Raw genomic sequence first — 22836 nt, 5'->3', positions numbered from 1 at the left:
CAGTTTCTGCCTGCTCTAATGTTATTGTTGAGTATTTCTCTGGAGGGTGTTCCCCAGCCTGTCAGAGTGTCAGGGGAGCCATCTCCATCTGCTGAACACTCCTCAGGTGAACTACTGACCTCCACCCATCCAACACCCGCAACTCCTGCCAGCTGCTCAGCCATGGCCACCAGGCTGCCGAGTGACACCGAGCGAGATGCACCCACAACAGCTCGGAGGAAACTGGGCGGCTTTTTAATAGACTTTAAAATGAAATAGGAATCAAAACTCCTTCTGACAGAGGTAAAGCTGAAAGCAATTCCAAGCCTTTCTTGAGCAGAAAGGCTGCTCCTGGCTGCTACTCCCAGGAACGAGCACTGTCATCCGCTGAACACTTCAACCACACTAAAGAAGGCACCTGGACTCAGAAGATCGAAGTTCTGCTCAGTTTTCTCAGGTTGGATATTCTGGTATTTCTGGTGCATCCTGCATATGTAGAAGCAGCAAAATTTATCTTGGGGAGCAGAGGCATCAGCTCGGAGAGGGGACAGATGGTGAACGCTACGGAGACCAAGCTACGGCTCAATCTTCCTAGAGGGAGCAGGTCCTGCAAGGTAGGAAAAGTGGTTTTAAATGACACAAAAGTGTGCTGTTGATTTAGGTGAGTTCCATGCTTTTCACAGGGAAAGTTTTCTCCCACCCCACCCTGCTACAGATATCATTCCCTGAATTGAAAGTTCATAAACCTTTTAGAAAACTACTGTTTGATTTTTAGGCTTTATTATTGTACATGAAGATGGTTTTATTTGTCATGTTATTGTTCCTAGTGTAATTGCTCTTGCAATTAGAAAAGATAATTGATTAAATAATAGCTACAGTTTTGAGTTTATTGTGTTTCAAAATATCAACATTTATATTTTTCCTTAAAATTTTGCAATTAAATTTAAAAAAACCCATAAGCCAGCAGCATGTTTCTATACCAACTCCTGCAGGCTGTCTGTAGGATGTCTGGGCTGAGGATAAGCTTGAAAAGGATACGTATATGCTCCTGGAATATAAATTAATCCCTAACTTCTCCAAGTCAAATTCACTATATCCTTTTTTTATCTTTTCAGAACAAGGGAAGATATCAGTTAAATTGTCACAAATAAGCTCCAAAGTGTTGTGAAAGAGCAACTGATTTCCTAAATTAATCTGTAAGGTATGTTTTCAGATTTCAGAACCCTCTCCTTAACCTCGGTTCCACAAATAGCTTTATGCTGAGATGAAGTGTAGACAAACACACAATAGAACTTTCTTAGCAGAACTGCTGAGAGGTGTGTGCTATATCCTCTCATAGCAACCATAGGCCCCAGCTCAGCTTTGGAGGCTGAATGGATCCAATGCCATGGTTTCCATGGTTGCACAGGGTTTCATGTACCCAATAACATTAATATTCCAGTCCTTCATAGAATAACTTGTGCAAAGACAATTTTTTCCTCTTTATTTCCTATCTTAAATTTTTGCTGTCTTAATGACTGAAGTTATAACATGAAAGTTATTCTACTAAAGCTGAAAATGTTGTTGAGATTGTCTTAGCATGAGCTCAAGCCTACAGTACTTATGTAAGCAAAATTTCAGGTGCCTCCTGAGACAACACTGTTGGATTTGGCTGATAAAATAATGATGTTTTTTCTCTTTACTAGTTTGTTAGTACCATTTATTTTAACAAGGATTTTGATTGCTCCTAAGAAGTTAAGAATACTGACAATGCCTGACCAGTTTTTGGAATAAAACAGTGTGAGTCTGAGAACTTAGAGGTGGGAACTCAGTTTTGATAATGTGACTCAAATTTTAAGGGAGTGCCCTCTTTTGTGTTTCAATACTGAGTTGGGAGTGATTACTGTCCTTGCATTTTTTGCTACCTAGGGTTTTCCAAAGCTGTTGGAAGGGTTGGATTTGTCACCTAGAGTTTTCATCCCTGCTGGAAGATGTCCACCACCTCATTTTTTATGTCCTTCTGAAAGATCTTAGTTGTTAATTAAGAGCTTTGGTAACTCTTAAGAGAAGATCACTTCAGAACTACACCTCTGCCAAGTGTCAAAGAAAACTTCTTGACAAATATTGATCTCCTTGGGTAGCTCCAGCGGACTGGGACTTCCCTACACCTTAAAATCCCAACTGCTTGGGTTGTGTGAATGATTCTTTCCAAGGTGACAATAACTCACAGGTGCTGTTCCAGTTCTGGAACAGGCCATGGCTGAATAAGGGATTGAGTAATGGGGAAAACTTGCGGTGGGCATCATGGAGCTGTTTGATTTACGGGAGAAAGAAATGTTCTGGCAGTTCTTTTTAGATGTTTCAAGGCTCAGGGGGCTATCCAGCCCTCCTCAAGCATGGGGTGTAAGTATCTAAGTACCACAGAATAAAAGATGCAGAGGTCTGAAGAGAGCTCTTCAGAAACAGAACAGAAAGCTCCCAGAAATTGTCCAAATGAGTGCAACTTTGATATTTATAATGGTTAGTTGCTACTGAGGTGTAATCATTGCTGACTTCTGGCCTCTGCTCTTCAACTGAAAGTCTGAGAGAGCAAATAAAGCTCTCTAAACCTTCCAATGATTCATCTGAAGTGTTTATTATCTGGCTTCCAGATGTGTATCAAAGCATGGTTTACAAAGAAGAACTCCATGTGCAAAAAGATTACATTTTTAGCTTGTGTAAACTGTTGTTTCCCCACCAAAAACAACCAAGTTGCTGTGTGATATCCCCCAGCAAAGGATCTGCTCTCCAACCAATGCTTAGTTATTGTTCTTGGCTGTGTCCAGGAATATTTCAGACTGTGCTGGAGCTGGGCTCTGAATGCCTTCATTCACTGTATAAATGATCAAAGGAGAGGCTTCTTGATCTCGTGTGTAATAAATCCTCTGCTTTCAGGTCTGCTGAACTGGAGACTATCATAGAAATACTTGTTCCTCATATACAGACCAGGAAGCTGGAGTCAAGTGTTCCTCCTGTTGGGCAAATGCCTCTGGAATTCCACGAATTGCTTGGCACATCTGACAGAGCAGGCAGAAGAATCCCAGCCTTCGTTTCCTGTACAGTCTGCCTGCATGGAGCATGGCTCTGGAGACACTGCTCCCTGCTTCAGGTCAAGTAGTGGCTAGGAGAAGGGGCATCTACCTGAATACCTGAAAAAAATTCAACTAGAAGGAAAGATTTGAATACAAACACTGTTGGGATAAGCTTATTTTTGGACTTAAAAGAGTTTGTTGTAGAAGTGTTGCCTAGATTTTTAACAAGGATTTGTCTTAGCTTGCAACTCATCTAGCTTTGGTTTGCATCTTGAAGGTGTGTTTAAACAATAGTGGTAAAACAAAAGAAAAACTGATGTGGAAGAGTTTAATGGATCTTGAAAGAAAATAAAGTTGTGGCTTTCTGGTACCTGGACACCTAATAACTTTCTGTGATCTTGTCATGAATCTTGTCAGTGTCTTGTCAGTGCCTTGTCATGACTAAATAATAAAGGAAGGAAGTAGTGGTCTATCAAAATCCCTGTCCATTTTTAGCTAAAAATATGCCTGTGATTACCTGTCTGAATTGAATTAATTTTATTTATAAAAAGTAAACAAGGGGTAGCTTGATAATGGGGCTTTTTGTCTGGGACTTGATCAGAAGTAGCCATGGCCACAATTACTCACAGAGTCACTTTTGTGAATTTGAAAACTCTATGGGTTTTTCCCCCTGTGGAGAGTGTATGCATCATTCCCATGCAGAATTCCAGTTGTCCAGACTAAAGAACACAAACTGGACTTTTGAAGTTTTCCAGGGCTTATCATCCACGCCATGCCTTCCTACACTTAGCTGACATAACTAATAAAAAACAAGTGCTAAAATCTGGGAAATCCATGACTGGATTGCTCAATGCATATATGCTAACCTATGTATCACCTTTGTTTGTGCAGTTGTTCAAGAGTCTGCTGGAGAATCCTGCCCTTTCAAATGGGAATTTTGCCAGCTGCATTAACTGGGACAAGATTATTGACTGTCTGAGGCAAAGCTTAGAAGGTAATTGCTGTGTTTAACTGTTAATTCTCTAGCATTATCCCAGTAACTTTTTGATGCATCCAAGGAGTTGCTTGATGTCTATATATACACACACCCACGCATGTGCACCCGCCTGCCTTTGGGAATTCCCTCGCCCTTGCTAATGTGAGTACAGAGATTCACTGGGCTTTCTTATTTTTAAACAGAAAATGTTTGGACTTATGTCCTGCTAAAGGGAGATATTACAAACACAATGTGAAGCTGCCTTTGCGTCTATGTTCATCTCAGAAGCTCAGCAGCTCACCCTTGCACACTGATGGCCGTGGCCCAAGATGCTGAAGATGCAGAAACAGCAAAGGGAAAAAGTAACATTGCACATTGCTAACCCCCTGCTGCAGGGGTGGCTCACCCGTTTGGAGGGCTGTGCACAGCCCATGACATCCCTCACTCGGCAGGACCTCTGTGATCTGAGAATTGGTACCTGCCACCCGATGTGTCTCCTGCTGCGAGACAGGTCTATGAAGTAATGGAGCCTGGCTGTCTGCAGTCAGCACTGCTGTACTACATCCAAAGCAAGCTTGCCAGTCAGAAAATGCTGCATTAATCTTTCAGGGAGTGTTTGTTTTGCTTGTTTTGCTAGGCTGAGTTTCAAGCAACTGATAATGTGCTCATGAGCAGTTCTCCTGTTGCAGCCCATTTTTCAAAGGAAGTGTGGAGGCCAAAGCTCCCAACATTGGGTGAAACATGGGTTGAAGGGTTATATATGGTCTTGCTTCACTGTGCGAGCTCACAGTGCTTTTGTGTGCATGTTAATACATCTGCAGGTACATTTGGGACACTGGAGTTGTGACTCTTTGAAGTCTGATGAGTGTTTCAAAAATATACCTTGGACTTGGTTCTTCTCTGTTAGTACTAATTCTGCTTGTTGGAGTTATCTCACTGCAAATGAGATGTACTTTTGTTTGCTGAGCAATAGCCAAACCTTCTGACTGCTGAAGGAGAAACTCTAAAGGCTTCTGAGGGTTAGATAAGACAAACATTTTACAGGTCACAGGGTTTTAAGTGTTGAAATGCCTGGAATTTCTGGAGGTAAATGACAGTGTGCCTGGCTTGTTCCCATTTGTCCCTGCTGTGTTACTGCTCTGTCCAGTTGCAGCACTGAGGTTACAGCTCTCACTTAAAGGCCCATCCTTCCAAGTCTTTTTGCATTTAGCTCCTCTAAGCAAAAAGGAATTTAGACACACAAATAAATTTTAGGATATGGAAAATTCAAGTCTGGAGACTCTTGTATGTGCAGAACCTTTTCTGGACTTTTTTTTGGTGGCTTTTATTTTAAGATACTCCGTGCTCTTTGATGACTTGCAAAATAAAAATCTTGCAACATTTTCACAAGTGAAGAGAATTTTAGCTCCCAGAGTGAGAACAGAAGGATGCACTGTGATCTTGAGGTCTTTTAGCCTGCTTGTATAGTCTGAAAGAATGTGGCTGGGCAGTGAGTCTGTGACAAAATGACAATTTTTCTGGTGTTGGGATAAAACAAATCCTGTGGATATTTCACGTGCACATGCTACTCCTACAAACTTTTGCTGAGAATGAATGTTTTACATAAAATCTATTCTGCTAAGAGTACTCCAAAGGTAGTGCTACACAAAACAGTATTTTTTAAAGTGTATTTTTGGTCATTATATATACCCTCTGCTTAAATTCTAATTGGAAATGTACTTCGAGAAGGTTTTGGGTGGAGAAAGAAGGGTAATAATTAAATTCTTTTCTGCCTATCAGTTTTTGGAAATTTTCCTCTCTTTTACTGTTACCCTAATCTTGCACCTTTTCCTGCTCACAGTAAGGGGGATTAAAAATGCAGAAATGAAAAACTAAAAAAAAAAAGGAAAAAAAACAGAAGTGTGTTTTTAAATACACCAGTTGGAGAACTGTTTGTACACATTTTCATGTTTCTTTCTGATTTTGGATTAAGTTTCTACTCCAAAGTTCCAATTTCCTGGTTAACATATTGTTCTGGAAGGACCCTGGGCTCATGCAGACCTGGCACACGGCAGGCAGGCTGGCTCAGGGGGGAAAGCTGTTGCTTTTCCTTGCCTGCTGCAGACACAACACTGTGAGAATTCCCTTGGTATTGAAAAATAGGAAAGTGTTGTGGTATTACACTCAACATTTATTGGTGTGCTAACAGGATAGTTCCTCCAGGCGCAAATAAACATTATAAAACCTCCCTTCCCAAATGAATCACTTAAAGTGGATGCAAGAGAGGATTTGACATCTTGGATTTTGCTGTGTGGCTCTTTGTGAAGAGCAATGCAAATGCTTTTTATCAGCCTTCAGTTTTTATATGCACCTGTGTCATAGGGCTGGGCTGGGAGTAGTGCCCTAGGATACACAGGACAAGAGGGAATGGGCTCCAGTTGTGCCAGAGGAGAGTTTAGATTGGGTATTTGCAAAAATTTCTTCACTGAAAGAGTGGTTAAACATTGGAACAGGCTCCCCAGGGAAGTGGTGGGGTCACCATCTAAAAGCAGAAGTGTTCAAAAAACAAGAGACAATTCATAGCAATTCATGGTATGGTTTAGCTGACAAGGTGGTACTTGGATGATGGTTGGACTTGATGACCTTGGAGTCTTTTCCAGCCTTGATGATTCTGTGATTCTTTGATCCTCTACAGATTTCTGCCCATGATTACTTGAGTGCTGTCCAGCTCCTGGTGAAGGAAGGTCCTCAGATGGATCATAGTGTGAGGTGCTGTGTCAGATCTGAGTTCAACTATGGGATGCAATGCAACACCTACAGAATATAAGCACACTTTTTCTTGTTAAACCTACCCCCATAATCTGCCTGGGCAAAGTTAGACTTTTTTGCATGTGTCTCAGAAAAATTAATAAAAATTCTTCTGAAAGAAACATAAGATTTTCACATCTTTTGAAATTTCTGCAGTGAGAGTCTGCAGAGTTCAGGCTTGTTACTAAGAACAGCCCAATGTATATTTGAGGGTGAAAAAATAATCATGTCACTTCTTTGGAACGTGATCTAAAGTTCACTGAAGTGAATGAAAAGGCTCCTGTTGGTTTTAAGTGGATCCAGCCTTTACACAGGGAACAGAAGACGTGTGTCTCATCTACTTAAATTTGAAAATGTTATTGGTAATTTGTGTTGATAGAAAGAGCACATGGTAACTTTCTTTCTGCATTTATATAACAGGAGGCAAAAGCTTCGAGTTTGAAAACATTGAGGATGCAGTTGCCTATTTCCAGCACGATGAGAGAGACACAGCCAAGGACTGGGCTGCTTTAAGAGTATTTGATGGAAGGCAAAGCATTAGGCACTGGCTTCCCTCAGGCAATGGTGTCCCATTGCCATCCCACCAACAGATGACAACCTGGTGAGCAATGTCACCCTCAAGCTTGCTAAAGGGAGGATGGCTCTTCCTGAAATACCTATATTGATGTTTTATTTGTGGGTTTAATTAAGTGATTATTATATTCTCACTGAAGCAACCGAGCCAAGGAGTGCTGGAGGTTATCAAGGAATCCACTGTAGATGGGCCAAGTAGGTGCTGCAACCTGGGGAGCTCCCCTGGTACTGCTCTGTGATGGAGTGAGTAGTGCTGGGCTTGGCAGTGCTGGGCTCATGGTTGGACTTGATCTTAAACACCTTTTCCAGCTGCAGTGATTCTGTGATTCATTGACAAATGTTTGGGAGTGCAGGACTGAGCTGTCCACATGGCTGAAAATGCATAACTACTCTTGGTCCCCAGGTGTGATGGATGGGGTTATCTGTGGCTTGAATTAATACAGGAGTAAAAGGAGAAAAGAAAAACAGCAGACGACTGCCTAAAAGGATCTGTGATGGACCTTGTATTTTTAAGATATCCCTGTGTCAATATGCTTGCAAAGCAATCTTTTCTACAGCCTTGTCTACCATCACCATTTTGAAGAGGTCTTTTCATGACTCACTTAAATTCATTTTATCTGATAGTCAAGAGCTGCCTAATCTTTGATGCTCATGTAAGTATGGCTTTTTCTTTTTTAATGACATAGCATTCAAAATATTTGAAAGCCATGCAGAGAAATATTGCATAATAGGAAATTGTGCAGGAATGAGAAGGTTGAATCTGTTCGTCTGTAATAGCACAATGCTTCTGTTTTACACAAATGACTTGATTAAAATCAAGACTTGCTCTGGATTTCCACCAGTATTAAAACAGGTGAAAGCAAAAGCAAAAAGACCAATTGAAATTTTATTTTTCTTCTTTTCTTTTCTTTAAGTATGCTGTTTCAATTCATTCCTTGCAACACTTTAGCAAATACAGAAAATTAATAGAAATGTCAAGACACTGGAAAAAAAAACAATGCTTGAAAGAGAATTTTTATGAACTGATGAGCTGAGAGCTGAGCTGGTACCAGTAGAGTAGGATCAGTCTGGATTTCCACATTTTTCAGCCATCTTTTAGACTGTTCCCTTGTGTTACATGAGCCAGAGGGAGCCTGGAACTACACACAACTTGTTGTCAAAGAAACTTGCACCATCACAAGGCGTCAGCTCTGCTCTCCAGAGACCAAATCTCCAGACAATCAACTCGTGTGTGCTGTTAATGCTTTGTTTCTCTCACTTCTCCCGTGTATACGAAACTGTCAAGCTGAATTACACTTTATAAGGTGATAGGGAAAAGATCTAACATTTCTTTTTCCCTTTTACAAATTTTTACAGTGTGTAGAAGATAATTTTTGCAGCCTAAAAGCCAACCAAACAAAACAAGTCCTGCTGTTTCAGACCTGACATCTTTCAGGTAAACAAGAAAAGCTTTTGACATAATTTGCAAGTATTATTACTATCATTTTTTTAAAGCTCTGCTTTCATAAAAAGGTGCTGGGAGAGGCATGAGAACAAATTATGCTTATTGGAATCTAAATTTTTAAGTTAAAATACAACAAATAAGCACAAAAGTAGAAAAAAGGCAGAAGCCTAGCATCACCTTCTCAATCCTATTTCTGAGTGTTGCGGAGTGCAGCCTCACTGCAGAAAACAACATTCCACATACAGAGGTTGGAGAATTCATCCATGATTCTTGCAAAAATGGACCAAAATTAGCGATTTTCTTAGTGTTTCACTGAAATCTGTCCAGTGAGGACTCCAGTGCTTTCCAGTAACCTGAGTCACTTTCTTTTTTGATAATGGATGAGCCTCGTATTTCAAAGACCTGCACGAGCTCCTGGGTTCCCCATGACAAACAGCAGGAGCTGTGCTCACTCCTGAATCTCTGCAGAGTAAGAGCTTGGCAGTTTCTGTGCCAAACCAGTCAAACCCCATCTCTGATTTCACACAATAAAAAATGAAAATGGTGAGCAGTACCCACTACTGGTGTTTCTGTTCCCTGCCAGCACTTTGACACATCTGGCAGGAAAGTTCACTCAATTAAGTGTTTTCTACCTTTCTATCTTTTAATGGCATGGCTTGAAAAATACAGATTTGGCAATTCCTTTGCTGAATAATAAGCCCTGGAGATTCTTCCACACATTTATTGCCTTACTTCTTCCTATAGTTTTGGAACGCATTTGTATTGTACCATTGAGTAAGCAAGCCCCCACTAAAGTCAGAACATAAAGCTTATTCAAGGTGCCTACATTCCTTGAAAGGAGCCAGGCAAGTATTTTCTCCACAAATGCAAATTATGCATCAATATAATTCCATCTGGGGTTTGTATGTGTGCATGTATTCTTTGTTGAGTGTTCTAGCAAATACTAAAATACCAGGTAGGTTAAGGGGATCAGCAAAATTCTGGCCAGTATTAAATGAATATTTGTGGAGGGTGAATTTTGAGTGTGCTGTGTAAAGCTTATAATGCTCAAGGCTATATTCTTCAGCTAAATGGTTAAACTCTGCCCTGAGACCAATTTGCCCAGAACAGTGGGAAAGCAGAAAAGAAGCGAGAGTTACTTGCAGTGAAGAAAATACAACCAAAGGAAAGGATTATTTGAGAAATTAAAACAAGCAGTTGAAGTCTTGGAGTCGTTCAAGAGGCTTCATTGTTTCCAACAGCAAATTGTTTAGGAGGAGAACTAAAACAACCTATTCTTTTGTTTTCCAAGTACCTTTAGTAGCTTGTAAGATTTGTGTCAGACTCCAAGTAGAAAATTATCACCAATTATATTCCAAAGAATAGCAATAAAAGCTTGGTGAGAGGAAAGCAATTCTGAAGCTTCTTCAGTCAGCTCAGTAGTTTTAATTTCTATGTTTTTTTCTGAAGGATATTTTTAAAACTCCGAGCCCATTTTCTCTTCTGTAGAAATATTGCGTTGTCTTATTCTTGTTTTTCTCAAAATCACATTTAGCAGTGTGCCTCTAGCTATTAACCCTGTCGATTTCTTTCAGATAGGAGAAAGATTGATTTTGATTTCAGAAATCCACGAGCCTCAAAAACCACCACAGTGGGGTAATACCCCACTTATCCCCTGTTTCTGATGGCACAGAGGAAAGCATCTCTGTCCTCTCTTGCTGAGAAGGCACAGCAGCTTCACTTCTAACTCAACAGTCTTAGGTAGAGAGGTACCCTTGTTTTCCTTGTAAGTTTTGTCCATCTCTCACACCAAGTGACAGGATTACTCCAACAGCATAGGCACACCTGCTGAGCACCAGAGAACCCCTTCCAGGCCCAAACTGTGGGAAGGTGCACTGGTGAAATGGTCCCCCCTGGATGCAGCAAAGGAAAACCCTGCTTCATCCTCCCATGAGGATCTGAAAGTTTTTATAGTTAATAAACCTCCTCTCTCCAGTTTCATTGATCTGCATGGACTTGCCAAGGTGGAAGGAGTTTTGTTTGCAGGCTTTTAAAAATAAGTTAGTTTGAGTTCTTCCTGTAAAATTCTCCATAGTTGGTTACTACCCAGAATTTCAAAAATGGACCCTCTGCTGTGGGATTTGGGTGGAAGTGAAGCTTATATCTTATCCATAACTGTGTAATGGTGTCTGAAAATTCACATTTTCTTTTAATGTTTTAAAAAGGAGAGTTGCGGTTTTGTGAGGACAAATCCTAACAGGGCAGAGGACGAGGATGGAAGTGGAGGGAGTTCAGGGAAGACTGCGTCATAAGCTTTGCCTTCTGTTACCTGCAGGCACATTTAAACCAGCTGCTGCTGTATTAAAGAGGGAGTTTCTTTAACATCTAAGATATATGCACAAAAATATGATATATTTATTCTGACAATTTAACTGAGTATTTAGAAATAGCAACCTCTGCTTTAGATCCTTCTCAAAGGTAGGAATGGCCAGAACATTCCTCTTGTCATTTCAGCAGGTGACAGCCCAGTGCTAAGGGTCCAGCACAGCCATTCCTCCTTAGACAAGTGAGCAATTCCCAAGGTTTGACATCCCTCCCCACCAGAAGCTTTGGCCATGGGACACACCCTTTGGTCTGTGCTGTCTCCACACCCTGATGTGGATGCCAGTCATGAAGTCACTTCTCTTGCCCACCTCCACCTGGCAGAATAAAACTGAGAGACCAGGTCCCCATGAGAGGTGTTAACAAAACATCAGTGAAACCAGCGGGACTGGCAGTGCTAAATCCAGAGCCCAGAGCAATACTTCAAGTGAGAGAAGCCAACATGATCAATTGAGATAGTGGGCAATGCTGGACCTCAGCTCTTCCCTCCCTCCCCTCCCCTATATTTATAGGTTTCTAATTTCCGCTGGATAATGAATATCACTTTTCATTATAATTATGTTAAAAGGTACCAGCGTGATGATTCAGAAACCCTTGAAGATATAGTCATATTTTCAGCAACAGATGGATTTAACACTGCAGATGGAGTGTTAAGAGTGCAGGTAATAACAAACTCAGCAATGTACTGTACTAAAATATAATTGGAAAGTATTAATCATATATTGGTTACTTCAGCTTCACTAAGTAGATGTTTAATTTTCATCAATCTTTTTACCAGCTTCCCGGAAAGATTTCTGTGCAGACAGAGTGTGGCTTTAGGTGAAGCGATTGCCCAAATTATTAATGACTGAAGCCTTGATCTTGCAGGCATGTGCCCATGGCTTACCCAGGCATGCAGAATAAAAATCATTTGTGTTAAATAAGGCTGTCAGAGGGGCCCCCATTCATATGGCCCAAGCTTCAGCTGGTGACCAGTCAGTGGTAAAGCCCAGACCCTTCCCTTCATGGGGGCTGCTGGAAATCTGCCAACAGGAATGGCTGCCTGCAGGATTTGGGGCAGAACACAGCAATTCGAAAAGCTCCACTTATAGAAGTGAACCATCAGTCTAAGTCTAACTCTATTGAGAGTTAGAATGAAGGCAAAATGGAGGGGGGGGGATGCCATTCCTCATTATTTTCTTTAAGTACAGACTTTTTGGAATTATCTGCATGCAGAGAAATGTCTGCTGTTATTCCCATAAACCCTGTCAGCTTGCTGAGATTTTTTAAATGCACTTCTTCAGAGAGGTTGTATTTGAAGTCTAGATTATTCAGGGGAGTTTTTGCTCTGAGCAGACCATGCAGGACCAGAGTAATCAGTGATGCTTGGTTGCATGCCATGACTCTGATTCTTTAATTAATGCTATTTATAACCAGGATATCATTTGTAGGATTGCAAAGCGGTCCCTGCTCCAGTGTGCCACCTGGGAACTCAGGGAATGGGGAGTGTGGTAGGGCACAATTCCAGCTCTTGAAAAAATCTATCTTAGACCAGGAATATAAAACAGGGTTTTGGTGACAACAGAAACATTATTCTTTAGTGTATGTTTTTTTGTGGATGGTTTATGTTCACATTCTTTTCTGTGGGTTCAGGCATTTGGTAAGGCTGTAACTCCACTGATTTCCTTATGAGGTTTTCTTTCCCTGGTGGGAGTGCACAGCCATGGTGTTCCATGATGACCATGGACTGACCAGATGGACTGTTGTAAACAACAACATAAGCATTCAACACCTAAGTTTTAAGTCCCACAAAATACTTTGCTCAAATGTTGCAGTCTTTTGCTGAACTATTTAGTTTTTTAGCTATCCATGAATCCTTAAAATGTAATGAAAAACTGGAATTCTCTCTGGAAAATTGACTCTCACTTGACAATACAGTATCTTCATCTTGGCTGATAAGAAAAAAAAAGATCGGGTAATAAAATTCAACATGACTGAAAATAAAATTGAGCATGACTAGAAACCACAGGTGAGCGTGTTTAATGATGTGAAATGAGTGTGCTGTCTACTTCCTGACAGGCTTTTGTACTCCACAGAGATACAAACAGGTACTGATCGATTGACCATGGTAATCAAATAAAGCTGTGAGTATAAATGGCTCTAAATATGGTGTCTCCAGTCGAGATGAGTGGTTTGTAACTCAGGTCCCACACTGCTCTTCTGGGGAGGAGGGAGCTTGTTGCTAGACTGTAAAGATAGCAACAAGCCCTGTTTACTTTTCACTTATACCTTGAAATAAACCTTCCCTTCCCTTCCCTTCCCTTCCCTTCCCTTCCCTTCCCTTCCCTTCCCTTCCCTTCCCTTCCCTTCCCTTCCCTTCCCTTCCCTTCCCTTCCCTTCCCTTCCCTTCCCTTCCCTTCCCTTCCCTTCCCTTCCCTTCCCTTCCCTTCCCTTCCCTTCCCTTCCCTTCCCTTCCCTTCCCTTCCCTTCCCTTCCCTTCCCTTCCCTTCCCTTCCCTTCCCTTCCTTATTCCATGGGTGAGCAGAGAGCCCAGAGCTGCAGCAGGGTGTGCAGGCAGGGATGGGTGAGTGCAGGCAGGGATGGGGTGTGCAGGCAGGGATGGGGTGTGTGCAGGCAGGGATGGGGTGAGTGCAGGCAGGGATGGTGTGTACAGGCAGGGATGGGTGTGTGCAGGCAGGGATGGGGTGAGTGCAGGCAGGGATGGGGTGTGCAGGCAGGGATGGGTGAGTACAGGCAGGGATGGGTGTGTGCAGGCAGGGATGGGTGTGTGCAGGCAGGGATGGGTGTGTGCAGGCAGGGATGGGGTGAGTGCAGGCAGGGATGGGTGAGTGCAGGCAGGGATGGGTGAGTGCAGGCAGGGATGGGTGTGTGCAGGCAGGGATGGGTGTGTGCAGGCAGGGATGGGGTGAGTGCAGGCAGGGATGGTGTGTACAGGCAGGGATGGGTGTGTGCAGGCAGGGATGGGTGTGTGCATGCAGGGATGGGTGAGTGCAGGCAGGGATGGGGTGAGTGCAGGCAGGGATGGGTGTGTGCAGGCAGGGATGGTGAGTGCAGGCAGGGATGGGTGAGTGCAGGCAGGGATTGTGTGTGCATGCAGGGATGGGGTGAGTGCAGGCAGGGATGGTGTGTGCAGGCAGGGATGGGTGAGTGCAGGCAGGGATGGGATGGGATGTGCATGCAGGGATGGGGTGAGCGCAGGCAGGGATGGGTGAGTGCAGGCAGGGCTGGGTGAGTGCAGGCAGGGATGGGTGAGTGCAGGCAGGGATGGGGTGTGTGCAGGCAGGGATGGGTGAGTGCAGGCAGGGATGGGTGTGTGCAGGCAGGGATGGGTGAGTGCAGGCAGGGATGGGATGTGCATGCAGGGATGGGTGAGTGCAGGCAGGGATGGGGTGTGTGCAGGCAGGGATGGGTGTGTGCAGGCAGGGATGGGTGAGTGCAGGCAGGGATGGGATGTGCATGCAGGGATGGGTGTGTGCAGGCAGGGATGGGATGTGCATGCAGGGATGGGTGAGTGCAGGCAGGGATGGGGTGTGTGCAGCAGGGATGGGTGTGTGCAGGCAGGGATGGATGTGCAGGATGGGTGAGTGCAGGCAGGGATGGTGTGTGCAGGCAGGGATGGGTGTGTGCAGGCAGGGATGGGTGAGTGCAGGCAGGGATGGTGTGCAGGCAGAGATTGTGTGTGCAGGCAGGGATGGGATGTGCATGCAGGGATGGTGTGTGCAGGCAGGGATGGGAGTGCAGGCAGGGATTGTGTGTGCAGGCAGGGATGGTGAGTGCAGGCAGGGATTGTGTGTGCAGGCAGGGATGGGGTGTGCATGCAGGGATGTGTGTGCAGGCAGGGATGGTGAGTGCAGGCAGGGATTGTGTGTGCAGGCAGGGATGGGGTGTGCATGCAGGGATGGGATGTGCATGCAGGGATGGGGTGAGCGCAGGCAGGGATGGGTGAGTGCAGGGGGATCAGCCACGATCGCCCTGAGCTCCGTGCAGTGGAAGCTGAAGGTGTCGCACGGAGCTGACGAATGCGAGAGGTGACACAAAGGACATGAGTCCTGATGCCTTCATTTTCCAATTTGGAGATATTTCTCCATGTGCAAACTGGTAGGATGGACTTTTCATCTTACTGGCAATGTTTGAATTCTTCTCTGGTTGTTTTTTTTTCCTTCCTTGCTTATGAGAAGTAGTTGAATCAAAAATTACTTAAATTTTCAGGTGTCTCTGATTTGATTTAAATAGTGTCTTTTAAAACTTGTTCTGCATTTGTAGCATAGAGTTGTGTTGCTTGGGAAAGGTTCAGTCTCAGTTTTCACCAGCAGGACAGCACATTTGGTACCCGTTTGTGAGAAACAGGTGGGTAAGCAACTGCATTTACACATAATAATAGAACTTAAAACATATTAAGAAGCTCTCCAGGTCTGTAGAAAAGATACGGGAGAGAAAATATTCCCTTTAATAAATCATCTCATATTTTGCTCCAAAATACTCAAACCCCAGTTAAACCCAAGAGCATTGAGCAAAGGGTTGCAATTTAAATCACTGGTACCTGTGAAAGATGGAGAGCCTCTGTTCCTTTCCCATTGTCATCAGGACTTCTATATGTCCCTGTCTGCCCTGCATCATCTCAGGATTTGCTGCTTGGTCTTTCCAGTTAAAGTGATGATGTTTTTAATTTGTGATTCATTACAGAGTGCTTTGGATGAAAATTGTAATTCAAGGAAAATCACAAACACATGTTTTATGAAGGCATTTTATTTGCTAGCTCAAACTGTGTGAAGTTTCCTAAATGTATCAGAAAATAAAGGTAAATATCTTGTTTTTCAAAACTTGATAAATTATTAAGAAAGGAAAAATGTCCTGAGTTAATCAATCTGATGTTTTTTCCACCATTTCTCCCTGGAGGATTTAGATGTAGTGGATCGTGCTTTAGTGCTGGTCTGCTCTCATCATTTGCAAGAGAGAAAATAAACATTCCTGTGTCTCAACTCCTCATCAGTGTCTGAACTTGAATGAATCAGCTATTGAGCTGAAGGAAATGAAATATAAATTGACATGAAGAAAATGTTCTCCCTGCAGCTGCAGAAGCAGCTATGGTTGTCAAAAGCTGATTTTTATCCCTTCAAAGACCAGTATTTTGGGTCACATCATCCTATTAAATAACTGATCTTTCTATAAAAGTTTAGCCTAAAGTTACTGCTTTAATACTATTTTTAAAAATTTATTAAAGCAAGTTCAATGAAATATTGTCTTAATTTCAGTTATGACTTTTGGCACCCATTTAGAATGGAAAATCAGAATACAAGCTGCCTTTTTAAATGTTAATCCTGTTTCTTCCTTGATCATTACTACAAACACAGCATTGAGTAGTCTCACTGTAATTTAAAAACATAATAAGAATTCTTTTAGTCTGAGACTTTTAACTCATGAGTTTGTATTGCAGAAGTGCTCCTGTCTGGGAGTCAGGTGGTTGCATTTTCTCACCTTGGTTTTGCTGGGCTTGCACACACAACTGTGCAATGACATAAGGCCACCACTTATGGCACAAATGTTCTAAATAAATACTAAATAGTCTGTTTTGGGAGGGATTTCAAACCATTTACATTTCTGGTGCTACACTCTAGAGCCTTCTGCTGCACTGAATTACCTAGAATAAGTTCTTCTTTCAACTCAGGTGGCCCAATTGTTGTTCTTAAGTGGTCCCACTATTTAAATATTATATTTTTCTGGGAAATTCTTTGCTCTGCAACTTTCCTGGCTTTACTTCACAATAAAACACACAGGGGAACATGACACAGTTTCTCCCTGCTCCTCTTCTCATGCATGCTTGGAGAAATGCAAGATCATTAAAAGAGAATCATCTTGTAAAATGCATTCATTATACAAAGGAGGAAAAAAAGGAACACCTTGTTTGTTGGCATTCTGGAGACGTCTTTGGAGATGTATTAGGAGATGTCTCCATGCACAGACCTTTGATCATTCAGTTCTCTATCACAGCAACTACTCAGCTGTAGCACAGATACCAAATTTATTATCAAACTTAGATCATTGCTCAAGTCACTGGCATAGACAAGAGCTCTACTTCAACATATCAATCTTTTTTCAAGTTCAACTTCTGCTTCTCTCCTTCTCCACCAACCCCCCCCCCCCCCACCTCCAGTGGTGTCATCTTCTGAGACAAGAAAACATTTTCCTTGCTGGTTTGCTCTTTCTCCCAGAAGAAGTTGCTCATCTTGTAGGCAGAGTGGACTTTTTAATCACTGCCAGTGTTGTATTTCCTTCTGAATACTCCTCCTATTGCCAGGTCTTCTATAATTGGATTGCCTTCTAATTGCTGTTGAATAACATAAATCTACCTTGAGATCTGCTGCAGTGAGCATTTCTGGAAGCTGGGTCTTTCCCCTTTGGATCCTCTAAAATCTATCCCATGAGATCCCTTTTCTTTTTTAGAGCAAGTTTTATTAATTTTTTTTGGAGGTGGAGTTGATTTGGGACATGACAAAAAGTCACTTTGGTACAGCACTGAGACCTGTTGAGTTAGTTATAGGATTGAATCCTACATGCAAACACCTTTCCTTACATAACTGGTATTTCTTATTTTACTACAGTACATTTTTACAGCTGAACTCTGAAGCTGATCCTCTCTAATACTTGGTGGCCCTCTCTAACTAAACAAAAGATTTTTATGATTTTTAAAGGATTTGTACACTGTCAGATGAACAGATGTAACACGCACCTGTAGTCTATCTCCACTGGGAACCATTTTTACTGCTACTGTTTAGAGCTGTTCAGAAAATTTTTTAACCAACTTTGTGATAAGAGAATAGACTTTAATGTAAAAAAGCTTTAGTGAAAAGCATCTGCTTTGTATGTCTAGTTTGGTTGGTTTTTTTTTTTTTTTTTTTTTTGCTAGAACTAAAAATTGATGTATGTCTTTTGACTTGAGAATTTCTGTTCAAAATACCAACATACCGTGGAAAAGGGAGATGGAGAAGATTTATCTGAGGACTTGTCAAAATTCTGTCCAGACATGGTGATGACAACTTCTGTGTTTTAGCTACTTATCATAATTTGTTGATGTTTTAGATACTCTTGTTTGATATTTGTGTTCATATGGCTGAAGTAAATGGCTTATTTGGAATTTATTCCTGATTTTGCCATAGACTCATCTTCCAAGATATTGGCCAGGTTTTTTCTGCTTTATTTTAGGAGCTGTTGGATGAGGAATGGATTAAGCAAGGCAACCTGGAGACCCTTTAGCCTTAACTCTGAGTATCTTAGTGCTCATATCTCCAATCAATCATGAATTTCCATTTAGTATTAATTAAGTCCTACCTGTTGCAGAGTACTGGGCAGACATGTGGACATAGAGTCACAGAACAGTTTGGGTTTAAAGGTCATCAACATCCCTGCAATGAGCAGGGACACCTTCCACTAGCCCAGGTGGCCCAGAGCCCCATCTAACCTGGCCTTGAACATTTCCAGAGCTGGGGCAGCTTCTCTGGGCACCCTGTGCCAGGGTCTCACCACCCTCATTGTAAAAAAACATGCAAGAATATCCAGAAAGACAAAATCAAACCAAACCAAGAACAGAGATGAAATAACAGCATCATCAGAAGAATGGAGGGTCTATCCTCAGAGATGATCAGGAGTTTGGCTGGTTGAGCTCAGCAAAACAAAGCTGAGATGGAGATAAGTTACCCCTGAGTATCTTGAGGGAATAAACATAGGGGCTAAATAAAACCTAAATTATCTACACTAATAGGGAATACTGGCAAAAACCCCAAACAGATTGAAACCACCATGAGAAAATTCAGGCCAGCAATTAAAGGATGGTTTCCATCCAGTAAAGTATTCTGAGCAGCTCTGAGCTCTGGGTGCTCCCTTTCCTTCGCTGGGATTATCCCTCCCACAGGAATGAACCCCCCAGAAGGCATTAGTTTCTGTTTCCAGCTCTCAAATCAGTTTGTGTGTTCACCTGAGGATGATTTCTGGGCTGGTGCTCTCTGCTCCTCCCTCAGGCACGTCCTGTGCAGACACCTCTACACTGTCTCTGACAAAGGGATGAGTGCAGTGGCTGATTTCTCTTTTTAGGAAGGTCTTCATCCACCTCTAACACTTCCTACTGCTCTCCCAATTTGTAACTTGAATGCTGCATCCCTGCCTGTTGATAACCAATAGATCAAGATTCCTGAGGGCACCTTGTGTAACAAGATTTCACCTTCAAATTTAACCTAAATTACTACCTGCATGTAATTTTTTAAGCTTGAGTTTAAGCCTGAATTGTTTCAGACCAGACTGCAGTGACAGGATTTACCCTGGGTAGAACCAAATCGTGCTGTTGGTCCTGTTGTAAGATCCATCATTTAGCAGGCAGAGACTGTCACACTGTCACAAGCTGGGTTGCATGGGAGCCAGCAGCAACCCTCAGCTCCTCTGGAGATGAGTCATGCTATTTTCAAACTATCTGGTTAATCAGTAAACTGAGATCTCTGCTTTACAGACAATAATGTAATATTTGCTTTGCCTTTGTGCACTACTTTACATTTTGGATCCCTTGCCATTAGGATTCGAAGCATATAGACTGCATCTAATCCAATTTATCCTGTTCATCTTGGCAGTGCTCGCAATGCTGACAGCTTAAAGAAAACACTTAATTTGACTAAGTGTTTTCAGTTTGCTTCTCAAAATATTTGAAATCATTAAAGCCAGAGTACCCCTGCACTGCAAAATACACAGTCCTGACCTACTTCAGCAAGTTAATTACAATTTGTGTGATCCCACGGCCTCTGATTATGCTGCAGGCTGAAGTAGTTTACCTGGTTAAGAAAGGGCTTGATGTTAGAGAATAATTCTCCTGTCTTGATGCTTTTTAATCTGACTTTTAAAGACGGCTCTTGGAGAAAAATGAGGCATACTGGGGACTTGGTGTGACATGTTGTGTCTCCTGCCTCGCTGGGCAGGGCGCAGGGGGCCGAGTGCTGAGCTCCTCATGCAGATGCTCTCCTGCTGCAAGGCTGCTCAGTCCGTGTATTCAGAGCTATTTGTATTCATTGCTACCTGCCAGAGGTGAGGCACAGCACAGGGATGTAGGGCAGCCCTGGAAGTGCTCTGGTGAGCACAGGTGATTATGAATGGTGGCTCAGTAGCACTGGAGCGTGCCAGAGCTGATGGGGTCACGGGCTGCAGCCCCTTCCTCTGCTGGTGTGCTCATAACTGAGGACTTGTCACAAACCCCTCTGTGAAGGCATCTCACCCTTCCCCTGCTGCAACCCAACGGGAAGAAATATCATCCAGGCTTGCTGTCAGTGCCAAACACAGATCACAGACACCAAGCACGATGGAATAGGAGGGAGAGGATGTACAGGAGAATAGAAATGGACCAAAAGGATTTATCAGTGCAAGCACTAAGTGTTGCAGTGGTGTGAGTCAGGTGAGGTTGCAAATGTCAGCACAGATAATGTTGAGGCAGTGTAAGCATCAGTACAGGCTAATGAGCAGAAAATACATACACCTTGGTCAGCTCATTCACTGTGTCTCCTCTGCCAGTGCAGGTCCAAGCAGCTCCCTTAGCTGCTGTGTTTGAGGTTTTGGGAGATGTCAATAAACTCCCAATGGTCTGTATGTCATGATCTGTTTTGTCATTTGGATTTGGGCTTACTGTAGTTAATGATTCAAAAATTATGAAATAGTTAACTAATCCCAATTTCTTAAAAAGATAACATTTAGAAAATCCTGTTATGAATGACAGATTTTATTGCTGGAGAGGACCAGGTGATTCAATATGGTGGCTTGGTAGCACTGGAGCACCTGTCTGCAATTATGAGACAGGTGAAATTGCCAGTCTTTGCAGGGCAGGTGATACAATCACACTGCCACAACACAGAGATACCTTGATTTGGCACATCAACATGCTACCATTTCCCTCTGTGATACGTTTTGTTTCCTTTTAAATGATTTGCTCAAGGCTTCCCTTTCAGAGATGAGTGCTGGCAAGTTGCAATACCACAGAGAAGGGAAGGTCCAGAGCTGCAGTAGGAATAAGGAACTTGAAAAATGCAACTGGTGCGGAAGAGCGAACAAGGTCACTGGTGACAAGGCTCTGCTCCATCTGTGCCAGCACGCTCCTGAGCAGAAGCATTCCAGCAACGTGGCATTTCGTCACGTTACTCCTTCCCTTTCCAGCTTCAATAGCTGGTTATTTCCCTGCCTTTGGTGAGGAGACAAAGCCCCTCTCTGTGCAGCCACACAATGCAGCATCTCGTGTAACAGAGAAATGAAATGCAAATTTCTCTGATAAGGCAGGAACGGGGCTTGTCTGCGGGAGCAGGAAACACTGTCTGGCTGCAGAAGCAGAAGAAGGTGGTATTGACCACTGCTTCTGCCATTCCGTCTCAAAAACTGGAAGAAACTACAACTTGGGTTGTCCTCTGATAACATCAACGTTAAACCTTCCATGACCCCATTTAATCTTTCATGGAAAAGGGACAAAAGTTACTCTCCTCTTTTGTGAAATTCAGCAAAGCATTTTAACCTGGACTTTTTTTTAAGGTACACAAGAAGTTGCCCAGCTGTCTGTACAGAACAATATACATGCTAAGGCATTATTTACACAGGGTCTGAGTAATTTTTAAAGGACTTGGACAAATTTAACAGCAAATATAAAAATTACTGATTAAGAAACTATTTTAAACATCCTTTCTTATAAAATTCATTTTTCAAGGAAGTAGAAATTTTTGCATTAAATGTTAGTTTTTTGGGAGTTTTTTTTGTAGACGTGTAGTAAGGAGTAAATGACTAGTTAAAAAATAGTAAAGTAAAAGAAAACTAATGCTGGAGCAAAGACAAAACCTTTGAAATATCACTCAGAAATTCATTTGTTCAGTATCAGCACCCTGATTAGAGCAATACTAATGTGCATTGTGCATATGAAGAGCTATTCTGAGTCTAAATTGGTGACACAGGCAGGGGACAGTTTAACCTCTGGCATTAGCTAGAACTGGGCAGCGACAGGAGCCAGTGCAGCAGTGCTAATTAATGCACCCTGAGGGGACACAACGAGGCATTGGCCCTGTACACCTGAGACATACTTCTGTCAGCACTGAGGTGCCAATTACTGTTCTCTCATAAAAATAACCCATGTTAAAAAAATAACAAAAAGGCAGAAGTCCAAGTAATATAGATAAAACAAGATTTAGCCATAAAATTATCAAGTGGATTCAGTAATGCACCTCCCCAGTTTGTTAATACAAGGCAGGATGAGCTCTGCTGTAGCTGCTGTTGTGGAAATGCAGAAGTTTTATTGCTGGGCTGGGCAGCAGCATCTTTGCTAAGTTCATTTACCCCAGCTGCTCTGAGACCTGAAAGCTCTCACATCCTTCACCTTGGAGCAAACTCCACTGGAGAGCAAGGATGAACCTCTCAGGGCCACCACTGCAGCAAGTATGGAGGTGTCTGGGAAAGGATCTACACTGATGGTGGACACAAAATAAACCTCTTTTGGACTGGACAAGAATCCAGAAATTCCAATTTTACTTCAGCTAAACACTAGCAGTGCATTGTCCTTTGTAGGTGCTCAGTTTCAGGTAATTTAATAATACAAACCCCCAAACACTCAGCAGTCCTCCAGCTGAAAACCACTGCACAGAAAACCAAGATGCTATGGGAGTATGGGC

General features: G+C 42.5%; 1 long non-coding RNA gene across 1 annotated transcript; it reads left to right on the top strand.

Moving 5' to 3' along the window:
- Window positions 1–286: 286 nt before the first annotated feature.
- LOC118689626 (uncharacterized) lies at window positions 287–6846 on the top strand. Its single transcript, XR_004980659.1, has 5 exons — window positions 287–593; window positions 1095–1180; window positions 2893–3106; window positions 3921–4023; window positions 6680–6846. It is a non-coding gene; the product is annotated as an uncharacterized LOC118689626 (long non-coding RNA).
- Window positions 6847–22836: the final 15990 nt, after the last annotated feature.

The sequence above is a fragment of the Molothrus ater genome, chromosome 9, assembly GCF_012460135.2.
Source record: "Molothrus ater isolate BHLD 08-10-18 breed brown headed cowbird chromosome 9, BPBGC_Mater_1.1, whole genome shotgun sequence".
Lineage (NCBI taxonomy): Eukaryota > Metazoa > Chordata > Aves > Passeriformes > Icteridae > Molothrus > Molothrus ater.
Note: the sequence above shows the minus strand (reverse complement) of the source record. Positions and strands in the feature narration are given on the sequence as shown.